Raw genomic sequence first — 12,513 nt, 5'->3', positions numbered from 1 at the left:
GGGGTCTGTTTTCCTGCACCGTCTCTGACTTGACCTGGCTCCGGCCATGCTGGCTGCCCCACTCAACTTTACACTGCCGTACTGAATTAGTTTCCACCAGTCTTTCCATTCCTCCTGTTGCTTGCATTAATTGCCCCCCCGTAAGCGTAAGAAAGTCTATGGGTGGCGGGGGATTTTTTTGAAGCAGAGAGACCATCGTGATGCACATTATGGAAACAAGGCTTTGCTTCTGTGCCTGGCCAGACTGCCTGGTGACACTGCCATGGCTATGAATAATTACCTTAAAACCTGGCTGGCGGCAGATTTTCTAAATCAAATCCCAGGCGATTCTCTTCAGAGCGCCGGGGAATAGACGGGGCGTCTGCTGGTGAATGTGACTGTTCCGATAACGGAGGCATCTGCAGCATAATGGGGCAAATACTGACAAGACAAGAGGCACTAATTAATTGCTCCCTCCTGTGTTTGCTAAGAACTAAAGCCTGGTGCACTGCTTTCCATGGGAGTTTTCCAGTTAATCCCGATGGGACCAGGATGATGCTCTTAATCACGCTCCCAGCAATTTCTTTTGGCTGCATAATGAAGTGGCTGGTTCTGCAGTTCATCCTCTGGGGAGATTGCTGCATATCTTCATCCCACGGCAGGGTGCAGGAATGTTTATCTTTTTCAAGGAGGCTTGGCTGGATGGAAAGGATTTGGTCTCACCAACAACCACTTCATAAAGCAATTGAATGCTCGGTCACATATGTCAGAAAGAAACAGGATGTTTCGCCACGCAGGTTTGAGAGCGGGCTGTTCTGGCAGCTGCGATGGATGCAGAGCTAAATGCTTTTTGCCAAGGACTTGCCAGGGGTCTTGTTCCGTGACGCTGCACAAAGCCTGTGACTGCACAACACTAGAGATAATGGCATTATAAATGACCGTTTAATTGGAGTCGAGCTATCCTGCTAAATAGGAGTGAATAAATAAATAGGCGAGCGCTCTTCACAAATAAAAACCGGTGGTGTAATTTATTGGGAGATGTTCCGGGCTAAGCAAACAAAGGAGGAAAAACATTTACTTTAGAAGGAGCATGCTCGGCAATGGCCTCTCAGTTTTATTGAACTCACTTGTACAGTTTTATTAAAGGATTTCTGCCTCTCAGCCACCTGCCTTTCTGCCCCTGGAAACAACTGTGCTCTTACGCACTCAATATTACAGGCCAAATTCTGCTCTGCTCTGGGACATGTATGGAAAATTGCATTCCTATAAGGAAGGAAAAAAAAGATCCCTAGCTTGCATTGCCAAATCAAACAGGAGGAAGTGGGCAGTGTGGGGGCAAAGTTCTTCATTACGTGCACCTAAGCTGGGTAACTAAATCAGGATGTTAAGCACGAAGACGGAAGAAGGTGCATGGATTTACGTTTATATAAAGCAGAGGTCTGTATGATTCAAGACTGTCCCCCTGAAATGGCATTAACTGCATGATAAGCTCCACACAACTTCAGCCAAGAAGGCTGGCAGTTCCTAAAGGACATAATGTTGGAGCCTTAACATCAAGCTATTCCAATGCAGAGGAAAGATAAGAGCCACAAGAGACCAATGTCACTACACAAAGAGTTTCCAAGTTATCTGAAAATCACAAGAGATAGATACAGGCATTGCAAGGAAGGGTACATCGCTAAAGAAATCCTCAAAGGAATGGCATGAATGTGACAAAATTGGGAAAACAAAGAGGAAGAATGAGTTACAGCCACAAACGAAATGCTAAATATGCTAAGAAGAGGTTCTGCAAACATGTCAGAGGGAAAGGAAAGTCCAGGGAAATTGTGGCAGGCTTTTAACAGAAGGTGCAACGCAAACAGCCCTGCTCCGTGCCTGCTTTGCTTCAATCTTCAGTAAAAAAAAGAAAGATAAACTGTGATCATCTGAGTACCAACATGCAGCTAAACAAAGAAAGGGAAGGGATACAGATCACAAGAACTAAAGGGCATGGCAGAGAACTTCTCACTAATTTGAGGGCGTTTAAGGCAGCAAGGCCCAGTGCAATTCACCCAGGACAGTGAAGGAAAGAGATGAACAGATCTAAGAGCCACTGTTAACAATATAGCTGAATAACCATGAGCAAAGAGTAACTATAAATGGATTGATGGGAGGTCTTATGCAGGGTTACACTGGGGCCTGTGCTGGGTCCCATGCTGTTTAGCTTTTTAATTAATGATTTAGATGCAGGGATAGAGAGCATACTGATCAGATTTGCAGACAACACACCACCAATCTACATGGCGGGATGCAAACACATTGGAGGACAGGAGCAGTATGGCAGGGGCAGGCTGGGCGATAGACAAGAAAATGAAATTCAAGAGAGGCCGATGCAAGGTGCTACACAGAGTAGAAAAGGCAAGTGCAAAGTTACAGAATGGGGGGGGGGAACTGGTTTGAGAAAGACCTGCGGTTGGGGTGCATCACCAACATGAATCATCATCAATGCCATGTTGGTGGCGTTAACCGTTTTGTTTGCAAGGTGTGCAATGAAATAGTGCCACTTTGCTTGGCACCAGTTTGGCCTCAGCTGGAGCACTGTGTCCACTTTGGGATGCTGGGTTTTTAGAAGGATGTACAGAAACTGGAGAGGATCCAAATGCAAATGATGATGATGATAAAGGAGACAGAAAGCAAGCTGCATGACAGAAGAACTAAAGGAACCAGGCAGGCTTAGTTTGGAGAAAATGAGATGGTGGGGACGGCAGAACAAGATTGCAGTTTCCAAATATTTGAAAGGTAGCCTTAAAGAAGATGGAGACACTGTTCTCTGCAACAGAAGGGAGGAAGGACACAAGGCAAAGGGTTTAAACTGCAGCAAAGATCATTTAGTTCAAATCTCAGGAAAATGTGTAACTGTAAGAACAGGGCGATGGAAAAGGTGTCTAGGGAAGTTAGACAATCCTCTTCACTGGAGGTTCAAGAAGAAGCTGGGTAAGCATGTGGGGTAGTGCCGGGGGATTGGCCTAGAAGGGCCTTGAGGTCCCCAACAAACGTACGATTCGGTGATAAAACTTGTAACCAGCTGCACTGTAAGGTTTTAACAAAAGTGACAGTGCTCAGAAACATCATCCTGTAATCACTGAATCAATGGCAAATCTGGGACCTGGACAGCGTCCTTGGATAAAGCCAGTGTTTGTGGATTTGCAAAATAGTCTTTTCATGTTTGTTCCTACTTCTTATTCCTTCATGTTTGTTCCTACTTCAGATCTCAAATGGTAATGTAATTTGTGATTATTATGAATGCCAAAAGAGCTTTGGAACAGCACGGGCACAGCAATCCAGCCATTTACAAGCAGCAGCTAATGTTAATAATTCCAGACTCTCACTAAAAAATCATCCCGGGCTCTAAGGAACTGGGGAATTCCTTATCAAAGCACCATTCTGTACCAAGTCCCATAAAGGAATGACAAATTAGTTTGGCTGAGATTTGCAAAAACATATTTGGGATTTGGACACTGAATAGCCAGTGAAAGCTCTGCCCCAAATGTCCTAGGCTGCTGTGAACATCTTGTCCCATTTGTTTTCCAAAACAGAGGGGACTACAGGGAGTTAGTTAAGATTAAGAAGCATAGGTAGGGCTTGTATTTTTCCTTGGTTACAGGTATTTTGGGACCATCTCTCTGTTCAGACGATGCAGGCTGGGTTTAGCCAGCTTGCATCTCTTTGTCTCCGCTGGTGAAACATCAAGCCGTTTGGTGTGACTTTCCCAGCACAGCTGTTTCAGTGTTTTCTCAAACTTTTCCTGTACAGTTTTGCAGAGCTCCCCAGCTTGAGAGAGAGGAGAGCTGATAAGAGGACCCACAAGCCTTTGCACGGATGCCGTGTCTACACTGCAATCACCATCGCCATCCCTGAACTGGCAAGATTAGATTAGCCATGAAAGCTAAGGCAGAGCAGATTTGGCATGAATAAGCGCTGAGGCCCCAGACAGGCTAGGGCAGCCTGTGTGGGATCCTGTATGGCCATGACTTTGCTGTGTTAGGACTCAAGCTCTGCACTCTGCGTACATCTGCCCTGTAGACAAACTCTGTGTGCCTTCAGCCATCCACCTCTTCCTGGCAGTTCAGTTCAACAGGACCCACTCGACCCTGGCAGATCTACTCGACAGCTGTCTTTGGGACTCTCTTAAAAGGGGATCCCCACCATGGAGGAGGTTTGCAACCTACTTCCCAAGTGCAGAGCCTCATGGCGAATACTCGGTGGGCTTGGAGAAGATGTGGCCAAAAGCCCCTGCACAAAGACCGGGGCATGCATTGCATTCCTGCCCGAGGGGAGAGCAGCGCCCATTCGAGCACGAGGCAGCTGCAGGTAGAGCACTGTGGAGATGCTGGTCACATACAACCAGACTGCCCTTGTATATCGCAGCTTTTGCTCCTGTCACAAGACTGAGCTCCCTGATTTGGAGCTATTTGAAGTGATCATGTGGATCAATAGAGGTTTGGCCCGTGTCCATCATTAAATTAGGAAGCTTTAAGAGCCCCCCAGGTTCTGCTGGATTTGGAGACAACCAAGAGGGGCTTGAGCCCAGTAATAGGTGCTTGAGCCTCTAGTTTGAGACTACAGTGACCTCCCCCCACCGCCTTTTGAACACTGTTGGTGCAGTTTTCCCCCTTCCCAAACCATGTCAAATGGCTTCTGTTTTGCGGTAGATTCTGTAAGAGAGCAACAGAAACACTGCCCTGGGGTTTGAACAAAGGATCTGTGGGGAAATAAATGCAGTCAGAGGATCAGTTCCTTTAATGTAGGATAACAAGGAATGGATGAGGTGACTTTCTCCAAAATGAGGTCACAGACAGCACAGTGTTTTCCTTGAAATGAAGTGCTAATCTTATCCTTATTAGTGCTTAACTTAGTCTGAAACCAAATTAACCTTTACCTTAGGCAGGAGCTGCAATTTTATTGCCTTCTTTGCATACATTTGTTATTGTCTAGAGCTCTATTTTTTACTTGGCTGGGGTTGCTGGATGTCTTTTTTGCTAAACTAGGCCCTGGGGTCCATCTAAACCAGTGCAAATCGGGATTAACTCCAACAATCTCAGAAGAGTTACTCTGGATTTACCCCAGCGAGCAGCATTTGACCCCCTGAGTTGGAACAAACTGGACTTCATCCTCTGTTCAGTTATTTCCATATCTATTTTGAGGGTCTTCAAGTGCCAAAAATAATATGGCATATTTCTGCAAGAACATTTATCTTCCCCTTGATTGATTTCAGTGAAGGGATTTGTTTAGGAAGGGGTTCGGGGAAATAGATATTTAAAGCATACACTTTTCTGTATTCTCAGTGTTTTGTAAGTTAGAAGATAAACCAGGGAGAGACAGAAACAATGTTGCAAAGCTACACACATGCAGACACACTCGCGCATGCACACACGTGCACACGTGCACCAATTTCTCTTCAGACTACACAACACGCTTAATTTGCTATCCAGACACCCCACTACTGGCTGCACAAATGCTGCAGGTATCTGGGACTGAATGAGGCTGTAGGAGGAGCGTGGGAGGAAAGCACTTTTCCTCCGTTAGTAACAATACCTTTGTGTCACTCACAATTTATATTCACCGAAGAAAGCTTTTTCTGACTCCCATATTCTTTCAGAGCCTGTTCAATGTAATGAAGAGAGAAGGAATAGCAGAGCTGTCTCCTGTTGCTCACAGGGGGAGGTCTTCATTAGTTCCTTTCTCATTTATGTGTTTTTATTTTGCCATTAATGCTCTGGCCAAGATTGAGCATGTTAGAGAAGAAACTCTTTTGTTAACACCCAGCTTAATAAAGGGCCCAGGCTTGGAGTCCATAAGGCATCCTAGAAGGCACTTACAAACTTTGAACCAGCACTTGCCACAAGAGTGAATGGGCAGTTCACCTGCTGGCTTGCTTTCCTCCTCCGTATGACAGAAGAAGAATCAATGAAGCTATAAGATTAGCACTTACAAAATATACCACTGAGAAGAGGCCATACAGCCTCCCAATGAATCCTCTGGGTGTGCAGGCCCATTGAAATACCAGGTGGAAATGCCAGCGTGCTTGGAGGGCAAGAGCACTAACACTTGAAGGTCTGTGAACTGCAGGGGAAGCCGGGAGGAACAGGTACTCTATCAGAAGACAAACAAGGACAATGTGCAAAGGGCAGATTTCTGTTCTTGGTTATAATGGCAGTCAAGGACATGCCGCTATCAAGTTATGGACTCTGTGTTGTACTGCATAGTACACACACATTCAAAGTTGCCTGTTATGCCCTGTACCTGGGAGGTGCCCTGCACAGGAGAGGGGATGGATGCATTGTTGAATGATGACCACTGAGCTACCAAGACTGCAAATCAGGGCCATTGACTAGGATTGTCTCGGCCTTGGAACGACGGACTTTCTACACTGGGGCCACCATGAGGAGTGGGTCAGGGATGAGTGCAGGGGGCTGGTGCCTCCTTTGCAACACACAGCACAGGAAGAGGTTTGTTCAGGAAGGTGTTTTGCTCTGAGCAGGGGGGAATAACCATTGCTGCAGGTAAGAAGGACTTGCAGGGGGGACTCTCCATAGGCTGAAATGTTCCTCCGTGGACTCCAAAGGATGAGTGAACATCAACACGGGACAGGCATGTTTCTAGACTTGTGTTTTCAAAGATTTGGACCCTTCCAGTGGTTTAAGAGTAAAGTGCCTGTGGTGAAACGATTCCTTTACTAAGTGTGTGTTCTTTGCTTGCCTGCTGCATTGTGCCTAAAGGGATTAAATGAGTAACCCACAGTGTCTGGGTGTAACCATGTCTGGCAAGGCAGAATCCCAGTTGTTCTCAGCATCAAAACCCTCTTGTTTTCTACATGGAAAGACAATCCATTGGGACATAAACCAGGTGGAATAAAACTGAAGAGAAAGCTCTGAGGGCCTTTCAGCACGTGGAGGGGTTACTCATCATTTACGTATAACATTGCATAAATGTCAGTGTAAAGCACCGAGCCTCAACACCCACTGACGAGGCTTTCTTGTTACTTTAACCTAGCCATGAAATTATGATCGGAAGGAGGGGAGTGTTTTCCTTGGTCTGAGTCAGCACAACTTCAGAGCCGAGTGCACACGGCATCCTGTTTTGCTGCTGCCTCCCGATCATTTTATCTTACTCAGTTTCTGAATACAGAGAAGCGTTAGAGGCAAACTTCAGAAGATTCATAGAGGAGAATCTGGAAGCGCACAGGACCCAAGAGACCAATTTATAAACCCAGATTGAAAGAACGAGCTTGCTAGATATGTTGCTCTGCTCTTGACTAATGGAGGGTGCTGTGCCTACTAGTATCTTAAGGGTAGGCAGCCTTAATGGTATTGATTAGGGTGAACAGGGACTGAAGTGGGATGAAAGGCTAGTGCAGCCACCTCTTGTGTAGCAGTTCCTGATCACTTTGATGAAGCTACAGATTGTCAAGCATGGTTAATGCCTGGCTTATCTAGCCTCTATTAAAGCAGCACCAGAATAATTTATAATCTTCAGTGGGTTTTTATTTTCATAAGAAATCTCCACAGGGTAGGGAAACGATATCTGAGCCGAGGCTCGCAGAAAGGAAGGCCCAGATCCTCTAAGGTATTTCAATCTGGACTTCATTAATTGCCCCATGGCCATGCAGGGAAGCAAACACAGGTTTCCCAAGTGCTACGTGAATGTGCCCAGGCTGCTTTTTTTTCAGCAAGTAGCCGCAGAGTCCTTGGAGCAGCGGCCATTAGCCCGCTTGTAGCTTTGCACTAATATAGCCACACTAACTGGATCCAGCCACGGTACAAGCTACTTCAAGTTTGCAAAGTTTATGGAACACCTGGATTTTGCTCCCAGAAAGTCAGCTCCTTCACCTTGCCCCAGACTGATAGCCCTGAGCTCTGCACTCCTCTGCTAGGCAACTCACCAACAGCTGGACGTCTGAATAAAAGAGGGCTGATTTTCACAGGTGATCCAGCATCTGCAGCTGCCTTTGTTTGGGGGAGAGATGCAATTGCTCATCTTCTCTGGCACAAACCCAAGCTGCTGATTTAGGACATGTAGCTGGGACCTCCTTTTAAGTGGGAAGAACTCTGTGGAAGCACAAGTGGTCCTGATCTTGTCTCCTATTGTGGATGGCTGCAGGGGCTCCTGAGCTGTTCCCAGTTGTGTCCCCTCTCTCCAGCAGAGGCATTTCACAGCAGTTTAAATGTGCTCTAATCTGGCTGTCAGCTGCAATCAGTACAGCCTAGTGACACTCTGACAGCCAACATTTGAGCACCAGAAACAAAACCCATCAAAGGGAAATAAGAAAGGCATTTTCATGTAAAAGCCACAAACGATGCAGTGAAATCCTGGGGCCCAGGTGCGGACAATATAAAGAAGGGTAAATTTGGACTCATTTCCTGCAGGTGCTGCTAACTTCAGGCCTGAATGCTGACTTTGTTATTTAAATAATAATTTTTGAAAACTGCCATCCTGTTCCTTAGCTAGATCATCTCTAGCGTTAAGAACCAGCCACTGCATAATGCTAATGCATTTGCACAGCACTTCAGCATTTCTTTCCAGTTTTGTTACTGACAGCTTTGCTATATGAAATCTCACTTTTATTCCCCAAGCCGGATAAAGGGGCCCAGCAGTTTCAGCGGACGAAGCTCAGTTCTCAAGGAAGGACTTGCAATGCCCAATTAAGCAAAGTTAATGGAGCAAAGCTACCATGGTGAGAAATGGCTGAAGCATATATGGCTTGAAGGGTTCTAGGCACAGGAGATTGCTATAGTGGCTAAGATGTCCCCTTTCTAAGGGATAGTGTCTTGGTGCTATCTGGTCCAGAGAAGCAATCTTCTTTCTGTTGGATGCAGCTGCTTTTAGCCAGATGAAATTCCCAGTGGCTTCCCTGGAAGCCAATGTGAATTGGGTACCTAAATACTTGTACTTTGATCATTCCAGTCTTGGTAACTATAAAGTATATAGGGTAAACTGCAGTCCCTAGTGTGGGTCACCCTTTTAATACTGATTTGGACAGCCTGGGAAGATTTCCTTAGAAATGTAGGTGTATAGCTACTGGCTGTGGGCTTCCCAAAGGTGTGGGAGGTTCCTATAAAGCATCTTTTGTTTTAGAGCAAAATGTCCGAATCCAGTAAGTTCCCAGGTAAGTATAAGGCTGAAAGCAGTAAAAGCATTACTGAAGAAACACAAAGTCTTTGCACTGATTGTAACATGCGCTGGAATGAATGATTGAGAATGACTGACTGTTTTCCAACCTGATGACTCTCTTTGCTCAGTGAGAGGAGATTGGGGCGTTTGCTAGGCTGGGAGTGGAAGCAGAGCTGTGTCTATGCTCTGACTTGCCTGGGCTGCCAGTGCTTTGTTACTCTTCTCTTGCCCTGCTTGTTGAGAGCAAAAATGGGGCAAAAGTTCCCCTGCAAATCAATTACTTTGCGTTTCATATGTTGAGGGTACTGTGCCTTGGTGTCATCCTGTTTACTGATGGGGAATAACCACACAGACCTGTTTCCCAACACAGCAGAACCAAAGCGCAGCGAGCGGTTTCATTGCTTATTTGCTTGCAGTTTCTAAACCTGTCTCTCCTGGAAGTCCTGTGCCCCAAAGAGCAATGTCTCTCCAGGGCACTCTTATGCCTGCTTCTCTTGCCTTGCTGGTTTTCTAGTGACGTCCTGCTCTTACACACAGAGTATGCAGAGTTACAATCCAACAGTCCCCAGGCACCTGCATTTGTGATCAGCCTTGAGAAAACCTCTTCAGACCATATGCAGCAGATTGCTTTGGGCAGTGGTCTCTTATGGGCTGCAGCTATTTCATACCTTATTTAATTGCTCTGTCTGTTCAGCCTTAAAAAAAGGTACCTAGTAAAATTATTGGCTTTACCCAGCTCTGCGTGTCAGGAGTGGGAGGCAGGAGGCATGCATTTTTATTTATTATAATTAATGCTAAAAAAATTGCATTATGAAAGAGCCACAACCATGGACCAGGACCTTGTTGTACTTGGTGCTGTTCGCACAGGGACCAAAACAAGCCTCAGCGTGTACAGCTTGGTTGACTTCATTAAATCCCCCTCTTTCTTGTTTCCTGCAGTCCAAACATTTCGGGCATCTTTTGGTGGAATATTTTAGTTTAAAATTTCCAAACGGAAATGTTGGGGGTTTTGTTGAAAACCTGGAGTGGGATGGAGTTTTCCAGTTCAACAAAATAGTTGAATACCTTCATTGCAAACTTTGCAACCATCTCTATATTCCAGCCTTGGCTGCCTCATGGATTTCCCTTGAAATACTGGGTAAGCCACTGACCTAAAGCTGCCTCAGTTTCTTACCTCCGTGCATGGGTGCCAAGTACGTGGGGGTCCGAGGGCCCTGGCCCCCCTTGGGAAGAGGGGCTGTCACCTGAAATATATAACATTTTCCACGTGTCCATGATCGTAGGGCTCCCCCGGCAAAATTAAAAGTCAGCACCTATGCCTCTGGGACTTTCCTAGCATCTGACGGAGTAGGGTTTGCCTACAATAGCTCATGCCTCTATTAACTTGTTAGTCTGAAAGGTGCCACCCTGCCTTACCTTATGCCTGGCTTCAGACTAATGCGGTGAACCACCTATATTGTTTTACCTCCAAGGGATGTTCATGAGCCTTAACACATGAATGCTTGCACGGCATTCTGCACTTGCTAGTTGAATGGTGCTACAAACACTATATTTGAACATATAATCATTTAACCCAAAATTAATTTTTTTCTCAGTTAATGGAGATGGATGTTATTTTTAAAGTTATCCCTAAAAGCTCAATGAAAAGGAGGTTTGGTATTCTCCTGGGAGAATAAATTACCAAAAAAAAAAAATCCCTTAACAATTATGATATATGTATCCAGTGGGAATTCTCATTATTGGAGAAGTGTAGAGAAACAGCCAGTCTATAGGGGCCAAATGTCCATTGATTCATCCTTCAATTACACTTGAATACTAGCTGGGAAAGGGATTCATTCCCTATCTGATATAGCATTTTTGGATTGTTTTGAGATGAAAAGTGTTACAGACGTGTCCTATATACCCCTATGTCACTTGTTTTATTTTCTGCTCCACAGAGCCTACTTTTTTTTAATAATCAGCATATTTCAGCAAAGCCTCATTGTTGCCATGTGCTGGCTGGTGGTTCCTTCCCTGCTGATTGCCAAGATATGTGAGCATAATAAGTAGCTTCCTTGTGTGGAACAATTTGTAAGATTATAAGGCTGGCTGGCTGTGAATGGACTGAGGGGAAGGATGGTGCCCATGGGTTATAAAGGAAACTTATAATGTTGCCTACATATCTTGGCAATCAGCAAGACAGAAAATGAAATTTAGGAGCAGTGTCTAAGTGACCTCCTGAAGGAGGGTGTTATTCACATCCCTATGAGGCTGTTGGTAAGCAGACTGCTGTGTCTCTGCTTTTATGAGCAAGGTGATTGAATCATGCCCCTGTGTTTCTACAGCTCGTGCCCTGTCTGCTTGTTAACAATGGATTTAATTTTATTTTTGTTAGCCAAACCTTAATGTTTGCACTCACTGCTTCATCTGAGGCTCTCAGCATGCTTTGTGGCTTCAATTCTGCATGTGTGTGAGTGGACAGACATATGTATGTATGCACTCAACTCCTGGTGGTAGTGTTAGATGGACAAAGTAAAAAATATAGATATATCAAATGCAAGATGCAGTCACAAGCCCCAATTCTTGGCTGTACCAAAGAAGAAAGGTAAAAAATTGGCTCTTTGCTAGCTTTGTCCTTCCAGAGTTCAGGGTTGTCGGGGCTCCTAAGGGAATATCTGGTGTCCCAGATAAGCTGGAGCAGAGTGCTATTGTTCCCTACAGTGTATTTGCTGGCATTTTTTCTGTTTTAGTTTTAAAGATCCTAAATTATTGGGTGTCCCTTATTTCCTTTGGGAGACCGTTCCAGAAATGAATAGGTTGCACTGACAACAGCTGCTTCTTGGCACTTAGTCTATCTTTTCCTTTTCTTAATTGCTTTCTGTGATGCCTGGTTATACTTCCATGCACTCCCATATTTCTTGCCTCCCCCCCCCCCCGTACTGTTATCAGAAAAATAACTGGATAACCTTATTCCTGGCAGAGAGGACTTTTAGCGCACCATGTGAAAACCTAAAATGCCTGCTCTGCATTGAAAATGTATCTGTCAGAGAGAGGTGGCTGCGCTATTTACCTGGATGTTTGCAAAAGTAAGAAAACATGTGAAAGAAAGGCTCCTTATGACTTAAATGAAATAATGCAGTTCTAACGTCTGCTCTTTGATTTTTGAATTTTGTCCAAGAGGTTGTAATTTCAGACTGAGCTTGTGTTCTCATTTTCTTGCATTTTTATATTTTGTATCTGTTTTATCAAGGTGTGCCAATTTTACAATTTGTATTGATCTCCTATTTATTATATCGTGTGATCTGCTTAAGGTTAAGATGCTATTAATAAACTCCATCCTGAATATTTGCACCCTTCAGATAGTGGTAGTCCTTTTTTTTTCACGCCGCCTCCTCTTTATATCTC

The sequence above is a fragment of the Gavialis gangeticus genome, unplaced genomic scaffold, assembly GCF_001723915.1.
Source record: "Gavialis gangeticus isolate Ggan-Ray unplaced genomic scaffold, GavGan_comp1, whole genome shotgun sequence".
NCBI classification, from domain to species: Eukaryota; Metazoa; Chordata; order Crocodylia; family Gavialidae; genus Gavialis; species Gavialis gangeticus.
This window is presented reverse-complemented; position numbering follows the sequence as displayed.